Source organism: Oratosquilla oratoria, chromosome 12, assembly GCF_046742065.1.
Source record: "Oratosquilla oratoria isolate Oo_2021 chromosome 12, ASM4674206v1, whole genome shotgun sequence".
NCBI classification, from domain to species: Eukaryota; Metazoa; Arthropoda; class Malacostraca; order Stomatopoda; family Squillidae; genus Oratosquilla; species Oratosquilla oratoria.
Genome location: NC_134788.1, coordinates 12,047,669 through 12,058,700, shown reverse-complemented (window position 1 = coordinate 12,058,700; position 11,032 = coordinate 12,047,669).

The following is an 11,032-nucleotide window of genomic DNA, read 5'->3' as shown; positions in this document are numbered from 1 at the left end:
CCTTTAGAGAGAAAAGTTATTAGAAGAGTAGAAAGTCTCAATAAGAAGATAACTAACGCCCAGTTTGCTGTGTTATTTAATAAGAAATATATATATATATATATATATATATTTATATATCTATATATATATATATATATGTGTGTATATATATATTTGTATATATATATATATGTAAGGACAGGAATTTTGAAGGGATATTATTTTTGGAATTTCGTTTTATTTATCTGTTTATTTATTTGAGTGTTGACTTGAGAGACGGTTTTACTCAACTAAGAAGCAAAGTAGAAAATAGAGCCTTAATAGACCATGAATTTATTCTATTCTATGTCTGCCTATCAAGATGTGTTGGCAAAGATCCTTACTATAATCATTGAAGAAAAACATACAATAGGAGATAGCTACAAATATATTTCAGCTGATTTTGGTTCAACTAAGTTTCGAGACGACATTAGAATGTTCTCGAACATAGCGGGCGCACCGTAGCTCCGCCCACCAGTGACGTCACTAACACGTTCGGACAGAGGCGTAAACTAAGGCCATTAATTTTAAGAGTAATAGGAAAAATTCCCAACTTTCAGTTCAGGATTCCACTAGAGAAATAGTTTAGGGAGAGATTGTAGCAGCTAGGGGCTCTGTTGAGAAGCGAAATGAAGTTTTACGAAATAATACAACAGGGAGGTTAGTAGTTTACCCATAGATACGAACACATAGCCGTCTCGTTCTTTTTGTGCGCAGCTAAAATTTTAATCTGATGCCAAAAACGATTCCGATAACAGGTATGGATACGTTCTGTAAGATTAATGAAAATAAATGTCAATATGTGAGTTAAATGATATAGTGCAGATATAGTAGGTAGATAGTTATTATTATTAAGTTTTGAATCTGATGCCAAAAACGATTCCGATAACAGGAATTAAAAGGGTTTAAGGGAGTGTACTTCACAAACACTTTGCGTATATACATTAGCTATGAGGGTGTAATCCTTAGAGTACAATTCTGTCTGTGATCGTTCTCTAATAAGAATACGGGGTTGAAGGTAGACACAGTGCTGGAAGTAGACACAATATTGTAAGTAGACTTATACAGTGACCGGAAGGTTGGAGCGTAAATAACTACGTTTTTCCACGTGCCTGTGACCTTACTTATGATGCCCACAAGCAAAAAAAAAAAAAAAAAAAAACTGTGTTATTAAATGTCTCGCATACCCATATATTTTCCATATTGTAAGGATCAATAGATTGTCTAGTTGGAGAAAACCACAATATACTTTTGTATTTCCTTACTATATTTTTGCTTCAGTGTAATAATTAACACATAGCAGACCTTCACTTATATTCTTTTACTATTCTTTTACTACCCCCACATTATTGGTGGCCGAGCGGTGGGATTTACGCTATTAACCAACCTGAAGCTCACTTATCTGTGTGTCGACTTAGACAAAGCTTGTGTACCCTGTGGATTGGCAGTACAGTCATCAGAGACAGAATAGATCCTCGGCAGTCACTAAGAGTATAGAAATAGCGGATGAGATTGTGTGGGGAAGTGACGTGTTAAGGTGTATAGCTTTGATGGAACTACACATAATTAAAGGCAGTCAGGTAAAAATGAACAATAAAACGTAATGGGAATCCAATTCGGGAAAAGAAGGAGAGACGAGAGCGAGGATGGAAGATAGACATGAATGGGAATCTAACCCAGGAGGAGCTGTTCTATTGGCCAAATTTAAAGGTAGATGTATGTAATTTTGTAAAGAAATGCATTACTTGTCAGAGGTTCAAGGGTACACAAGGGTTGTCACAGCAATACAAAGAGGTTCCCCCTGCTACAAAGGCAATGGAGAGAATAGGCATAGACCTAACGGATATGGTATCCGGGTCGCAGGGATATAGGTATTTTTTGACCATAATCGATCACTACAGTAGGTTCGTTAGGTTTTTCCCATTGAGAACAAAACACCACCAACACATACTACACTCCCTAACCCAGTTCTTCGCAGATTACGGCACCCCAGAGAGCATCGTAGCAGACAATGGAGCAGAATTCACCAACATGGCTTTCAAGAAGTTGTGTGGAGAACAGCAAATCACCCTACTCTACACCACCCCATACCACCCACAAGCAAACGGTGTAATAGAACGGATGCATCGAACGTTGAAGAGCATCCTGGCAACACTATGCCAGGGACACCCAAACAAATGGCCGGATCTACTACAAGCCTGTCAGAGGAAGATGAATGGAGCCACACACACCTCCACCGGACATACTCCCTATTTCGGCTTCTTCGGAAGACACCCACCCCGATTGGCCGGTCATAGACTCCCAGGTGTAGAGGGAACGGAAGATGAAACAGAGGTCGCTCATCAAATCATCCGAGAAACCCACCGTAAGATGACAACGGAGTATCGGAGTGTGGCGAACCGCAGGAGAGGCGAGCAGAAGGTTGAAATGGGATCTTTAGTATGGATCCGGAAGGAAACTGCTATACCAGGTACCTGCCGCAAGCTGAAACAAAAGTGGGAAGGGCCCTACAGAGTGGTGGGGGCATTAGCAGGACACAGTGTATACGAACTAAGAAATCCCTTCACGGGAAAGGAGACAAGGAGAGCTGCTGCTCAAGCGAAACCTTACTTTGGTTCCGAAGAGTGGTTGGTGGAGCCTGTTGAAAAAGAGTTCCACCCAGACCCGGAAGTGGAAATACTACCACCAACGATGCGTCGTGCACCAAGACGGCTCATCGAGGAATGCTGAAGAAATCAACTGGAGCAACCCGACCAGTTGGTGCCATATCTAGTGATTTAAGGAGCTAAGATGACAGTAGTTAACTGCAATAGGAAATGTAGGGATCATATCGTGCCAGTATATGTCCAAAGAAAAACGAATGCTCGTGCAAATTAATGCAAAGGTGCCCTCAATGTTCCTATATATTGGACCATAAGGCTTAAATGTAACCCACCTATACTTTCATACATGTGTAAGGTTGAGATGTCCTAGGATTAAGGATGCATATATTTCATATGTTGTAAAAGGAAATTTCAGCAACAGCCAGGTGAAGGAACTAAATGTCAACTTAGGGGGGGGGATAAAGAAGTCAATATTAGCCTAGGAGAGGGACTACAAACGATGGTTAGCGAGCACTTTCATTCGGAGTAGTATTGGAAAATGGGGGAAATTCTTTAGCTCGAGTTGGGATCATGAACCCAACTCAATTCACAATTGCCCGCTTGACAGGGGTGTAGGACTTCAGGACCTGGTGGTCACTCGCCGATTGCTCAGAAGTGAGCCCACAGAAGGGGAAGTAGTGTGCCACCCATGGGGCGAATCCACAAGAGAGAGTCGTGGCTTAGCTCGGTCGTAGCGGCTATGCATGTCCAGTCAAGTATTAGGTAAGAGGTTGATTGGGGAATCCAGCCAATACGAAGGCTGATGGAAAAGTCCACGGAGATATCCACAGTAAATTGGTGTACCCCCGGGTCACCTGAGATTCGTACACCTACGAGTGTGCTGAGGGGAGAGTGCCTCGTCAAGCTATCAAAAGGATAATCGCTCTCTGATGACAGGATGGATTTTTTTTTTCTTTTTGCAGGGGGATTTGGACCACACCAAATAGAATCCTTCACGTGATGTTGCGGAATTTTTCTTACAGAGTGGCGTAGGGCCATGTAAGGACAGGAATTTTGAAGGGATATTATTTTTGGAATTTCGTTTTATATATCTGTTTATTTATTTGAGTGTTGACTTGAGAGACGGTTTTACTCAACTAAGAAGCAAAGTAGAAAATAGAGCCTTAATAGACCATGAATTTATTCTATTCTATGTCTGCCTATCAAGATGTGTTGGCAAAGATCCTTACTATAATCATTGAAGAAAAACATACAATAGGAGATAGCTACAAATATATTTCAGCTGATTTTGGTTCAACTAAGTTTCGAGACGACATTAGAATGTTCTCGAACATAGCGGGCGCACCGTAGCTCCGCCCACCAGTGACGTCACTAACACGTTCGGACAGAGGCGTAAACTAAGGCCATTAATTTTAAGAGTAATAGGAAAAATTCCCAACTTTCAGTTCAGGATTCCACTAGAGAAATAGTTTAGGGAGAGATTGTAGCAGCTAGGGGCTCTGTTGAGAAGCGAAATGAAGTTTTACGAAATAATACAACAGGGAGGTTAGTAGTTTACCCATAGATACGAACACATAGCCGTCTCGTTCTTTTTGTGCGCAGCTAAAATTTTAATCTGATGCCAAAAACGATTCCGATAACAGGTATGGATACGTTCTGTAAGATTAATGAAAATAAATGTCAATATGTGAGTTAAATGATATAGTGCAGATATAGTAGGTAGATAGTTATTATTATTATTAAGTTTTGAATCTGATGCCAAAAACGATTCCGATAACAGGAATTAAAAGGGTTTAAGGGAGTGTACTTCACAAACACTTTGCGTATATACATTAGCTATGAGGGTGTAATCCTTAGAGTACAATTCTGTCTGTGATCGTTCTCTAATAAGAATACGGGGTTGAAGGTAGACACAGTGCTGGAAGTAGACACAATATTGTAAGTAGACTTATACAGTGACAGGAAGGTTGGAGCGTAAATAACTACGTTTTTCCACGTGCCTGTGACCTTACTTATGATGCCCACAAGCAAAAAAAAAAAAAAAAAAAAACTGTGTTATTAAATATCTCGCATACCCATATATTTTCCATATTGTAAGGATCAATAGATTGTCTAGTTGGAGAAAACCACGATATACTTTTGTATTTCCTTACTATATTTTTGCTTCAGTGTAATAATTAACACATAGCAGACCTTCACTTATATTCTTTTACTACCCCCTACTTGGGCATAGGCCTTTTCGCTACCCAGAACCAACCCCGAACGACCTGAGGAAAGGGGACGGAGTCAGACGTGAATAACAAGGAGCAGTTTCCATTTATGGTCAGATATATCCATATAGACGATTGGGTGGTGGCAGCGTATACCTTGATTTTTTTATTTCCCAAATCGTTCTTATGTGGGTATCTCTGATCACTCCCATTGGAGGTGCTCTTGTTTAAACACAAATCAATCGACGGCACCACATATATATATATAAAATACATAAATAAATGCATAGGTATAGTTAAATAATAAACTAACAGGTAAATAGTAAATAATAATGAATTGACATATAATTAATAATTAATGAGAATCGAACAGACAAATGATAACAAAACAATCACAAATAATATAAAATAAATCATAATCATTACAGCATCTTGCTTAGGTGTTTATCTAAATGATTCTTAAAGCTTCGAACTGAACTACATTACACTGCATCTGCAGAAAGTTTATTCCATTCATTAACTACACGGTTGGCAAAGTTGTTTCTATCCACTTCCAAATTGAATCTATTTCCGGACAGTTTGAGACCATTGTTTCTTGTCGGATTCTCATTCAGTGTGAAAATTTGGTCACTTTTGATGTTGTCAATTCCCTTTAGAATGTTAAAGACCTGTATCAAGTCACCTCTGAGTCTACGCTTTTTTAGGGAAAACAGATTCATATGTTTTAGTCGATTTTCGTATGATTTATTTTTGATATTTGGAATCAGTTTAGTGGCTTGCCGTTGTGCTTTTTCTAATCTGTCAATGTCTTTAATGAGATTCGGTGACCATACGGAAACAGCATATTCCAAATGTGGACGAACCAACGACTTATATAGCTTGTTAATGATTGATGGACTTTTGAAGTTAAAAGATCGCGCAATCAGTCCTAGAATCTTATTTGCTTTCTCAGAGGCTGAAATACACTGCTTGGGTGATTTGAGATCGTTACTGACATTTACGCCGAGATCTTATTCACTATTCACTTTTGCTAACGAATTCCCAAATAACTTGTAATCGTACTTACTGTTATTTCTACCTATGTGCATTACCTTGCATTTACTTGTGTTAAATTTCATTAGCCACTTCTCAGACCATTGCTGTAATCTATCTAAATCTTCTTGAATATCTAATTGGTTTAAGTGGTCATTTGCCATTTAGCAGTTTTGTATCATCAGCAAATTTGGAAACAGTAGATTTTAGTCCATGGTCTATATCATTTATATATACTATGAATAGAAGTGGTCCAAGAACGGAACCCTGAGGAACTCTACTTGTAACATTTTTCCATCTAGAAGTTTTTCCATTTAAAACAACTCTCTGTTTTCGATCATTCAACCAATTACTAATCCAACTTAATAGGCTACCACTTATTCCGTGTGAAGTTGTCTAGATATATTAAATCTATATTGTTTCTTTTGTCATAAATAGAGATAACTGTGTTGTAGAATTCGAGTTAGTCACGCAAAAACGTTTCCGTCTGAAACCATGCTGGCTGTCATCTATCAAACGGTTACTTTCTAAATGATGTTCGATAGCATCTCTGATGATAGTTTCCATTATTTTTCCTACGATTGAAGTCAAACTTATAGGCCTATAGTTATATTTTTATTGTCTTTTTTAAATCTCTGCATTGATACATAGCTTTCATAGTCATTAGATATACCCGAGCACTTATATTTCTTATAAGCCTGTCTCTTTTTAGCAATACTTTTTTCAGTTTCTTTGTCGAGCCACTTTGGGCGAGCCTAATTTGGGGGACGTCTGTCCTTAAAAGGAATGTAAGTATGAATCATCTTAGTGAGCGTATTTTGAAATATTTTCCACATCTGATCTACAGGTCTTTCGCTTAATTTTGACTCCCAATCTGTAAGCTAAAGCTCCTGACGTAGTTCTATGAACTGAGCTTTACTGGAAACGGGTATTTTAGAAACACAAGTATCTACTCTAAAAAAAATAGGAGTTTGAATCTACGTTGTGATTGCTATTTGTGACAGTTTCACCGACTTCTACATCAGTTCTACATTTCGCGGTTAGTGATCAATAGATCGAGTAAGTTTCCATATCTAGTGGGCTCTTTTACATGCTGAACTAAGTAATTGTCACCAAGAAAATCAATCAAGGGACTCCCTATATGACCATGTTCAAGGGTCATCCAATCAATGTTAGTAAAATTGAAATCACCCATTATCAATAAATCCCGTTCTTGAAATAAGAGTTTGTCGTCTGTTAATGATAATGTCTTTGGCCTATATATTACACCTACATTTATTTTTTTGTCCATTTGTTTGGGTTAACTCAACCCACAAACTATCATATGCATCCTGTTTCACTTTCTTTAAAACACAAGCATGGACATTGTTTTTAACGTACAACAGAACCCCCCCCCCACTTTTCTTGTGGTTTGTATCCTGATGAAAGTGTTTAAATCCCGTAATATTAAATTCAGCTTCGAACTCTTTACCATTTAACCATGTCTCGGTTATTCCTATCATATCGAGATTTTCGCTTTTGACATACGCCTGTATTTCTTGAAATTTGTTCCTAATACTACGAGCGTTAAAGTACATGGTTTTAAGAAACTCGCGATTATTTCTTTTTTTGACACGTTTTGAGTTTCAATATCATGTCTTATATTATAATTTTGTTTTTTTATCAACACCTTGCTCCATATTATTATTTGGTCCTTCATTGACATTAAATGCCTCATTGACATTTCTCCCATCAAAATTCACACCGGCCTCCCGTCGTTCATTGACATTCTGTCCGGCATTCCTTGCTAAAATTATATTTTGTCCTCAAGTGACATTATATCAGTGATATTTTTTCCTCCACTATACACCCCATCGTGATATTTTGTCTTCCACTGTCATTACATCCCATCGTGATATTTTGGCCTTCATTAACATTCTGTCCGGCATCCCTTCCTAATATTATATTTTGTCCTCCACTGACATTATATCCTACCGTGATATTTTCTCCTCCAGTATCATTACATCCCATCGTGATATTTTGTCCTCCACTATCATTACATACCATCGTGGTCTTTTGTCCCCCACTGTCATTATATCCCATCGTGACATTTTGTCCTTTGACATTATATCCTAATGTAACATTGTCATCTACCGACATTATATCCTAAAATTATATTTTGTCCTATAGTGGCATATTGTTCAACATTAATCCTATACTCTACTCTGTTTTCCCAAGTACACTCTATTTCCCCTTCCCCTTGGGCTTCTACCCCAAAAAACGAACTAGTTAATCACAAACTCCCACAATGAGGTTTGTAAGAACATCTTTGCCTCTGCGGGTAAAGTGGATCCCATCAGAGGCGTAAAGGTCATGACGCCTGGAAAAGAGATACTAAGGATCAAGAAAGTGGCATCCCAGTTGCGTGCATAATCGTGATATCCTCTCATTGATCTCTAGGGCCCTACTGTTCCAACACGAGCCAGCGTAGATCCTCGGGAGGATCCCACAGAATACGCGACGGCTCCCACGTTCCTTCATCTCCTGAAGGAGGACCCTGTAATTCCGAACAAATTTCTCTGATCTCACCCTACCTACATCGTTACTTCCCGTACAAACATATATCAAACTAAGAAATGATTGTAAAAATACGGAGAGATGAAAAGAGAAACTGAAAGAGATAGAAAAGTGTAAGGTACAACATGAACTATTTTACAGGTATGTAAATGGTAAACTAAAGAATAAACAAGAAATGGAAAAGCTGCGCCAGGGAAATTATGAATATGCAAAAGTAGAAATGGCTGAAATTATAAACAATAATTTCAAATCGGTATTCACAATTGAAAGTTCACAGACCTGTGAAGGGATAGAGAGAGAGATCCCCCAGTGAAGGAAATAACTGTAACACAAAGAGAAATCAGAGACAAAATATAATACCTTGATGTCAGAAAATCACACGGTCCGGATAGAATTGCAAATTGGATATTGAAAGAATGCAGAGACGAATTGACGGACAAAATATACATTATAACTAAATACTCACTCGTGAATCAAACCATTTTCAAATCGAACATGACTCATGGCCAATATACGTCTTGACAACGTTGGTGATTCAAACCTTGCCATGAAATTTTGGCCCCGCCTTCCTCGGGTATAAAAAGAGCCACCCCGGTTGTCCACCCTCACACACTCTCACATAACCCCAGGTCTCACCTCTTCGACGCTGTATATTGGTGCCTTTGCTGTTTTGTTCGCAAGTATATTAGTGATCATTCTTGGACTTGTATATCTTTATTTTGTTTTTGTTTTCTATTTTGTTATTTGTCTTGTATGTATTTGTCTATGTTAAATGTCCCAGTGTACATTGAGTGTATGTTTGTAAATGTTAATCAGTAAAACTTTTTTTTTCTTTGTGTAAATATAGTTAATTAAGTTTCGTGCAGACGTCTATCTTTACTCAACCATAATCCTTATAATTCTTACTTATATTCAGTCTCAAATTGAGCTTTTCCTCGGAACGTATTTTACCTATACGTTCCACGTTATTGTTGTGGGTATGCTTCCCAACTGGAACTCGACTTACCCCTAGATTCGACTGAAGTTCCACTCATTACGTTAACTCAGGCCAAACCAAGCAAGCAACCCATGACAATATATATATATATATATATATATATATATATATATATATATATATATATATATATATATATATATAAATACATATAAAGAAATTAGAAAGAATACGAAGATCAACGACAAAGTTGGCACCAACTCTCTCCAAATCAACATATGAACAAAGATTGGCCAAATTGGAACTACCAACTCTGGAGCAAATTTTAAGAAAGATGAGATCTGCCAACTATAGAATCATGGAAGGAATGGAAATCCTAGATTGGGATGATTTATTAAAATGGGACAATGGAAAAACAAGACACGAAAAGAAACTCAAAGAGGACAACTACAGAAGAGATCTGAAAAAGAATAGCTTCCCACGTAGAGTACTGGATACCTGGAATAAATTAGATAAAGAAACAGTGTGTGCAGACACTATTCATGATTTTAAGACAAAACTTGATGCTAAAAGATACAAAGACGTATCACCACAAGCATAGCTCCCTTCCCGTATAATACAACTAGGTAAATACACACACATATATCTAAAATATTGTTTGAGACAAATGAGAGAGTGATAGGTGGGGAGGGGTAAACAAAGATGGGTTAAGAATACATTTATTGTCCTAACGTTTCGGTCTCTATGACCTTCTTCGGAGGGCTCGCTACATCTTGATCACAAAATTTATACCTGTAGCGGGAATAACTTGTCAAGCTTCGGGTGTCAGGTTTTTCCAATGCGTTAATCATTAAGAGACTGGCTGCTTTGGAAAGGAATATAAACCCTTCTCTATCGTTGTTGTTTTCTTGGATGTTTATATGTGCAGCTGCAACTGTCTTTCTTATTTTCTTTTGTAATCCCTTATGTAAAATTTCGACTTTGTTCCAATCTGGTGGGTTATTACAATGTTCGAGGTGGCGAACCAAGGAGTTGGTTCTTAGGACTTATGAAAGACAACCAGCCGGCAGCGCAGATAGGGAAGCAATCAAATTTAACGCGGAACCAAGAAAAATCCTACGAAAATCCAGAAATAAAAAGCTTCTAGGTTTACTAGAAGCGCCCCCCCCCCACCCCAACGGGACACACTTAAGAAACTCATCCGACCTAATCCGAAGGCTTGAGAATATGAACGTATATGACAAGAAATTAGCTAGTTTTGACGTAACAGCCTTATTTACCAATGTCTCTATTGATAATGCACTGGATGCACTTAAAAATGTAAATGATGACATAGCTGATGATATCCTCCCAGTTCCAAAATCTGATTACCTCAAACTAATCTCAGTGTTCGTTAGGTTTGGATATTTTATTTTTAACAACACCGATTTTAAATAAACTAAAGGCCTCGCAATGGGAAGCCCAATTATCGGCTATTTTGGCCTGTCTATCTATGAAGGTATTGGAAACGAAGGAATTTATTAACATCATGGCTAAGGTACGTAGATGATATACTTGTAATAATGCTGAAAGAAACCAATATTGAGGACAAGGTAAGGAGACTCGACACAATTCATATGGACATCCAGTTCACAGTTGAACAAGAGAAAGAATGCAAACTGCCCTTTCTAGAC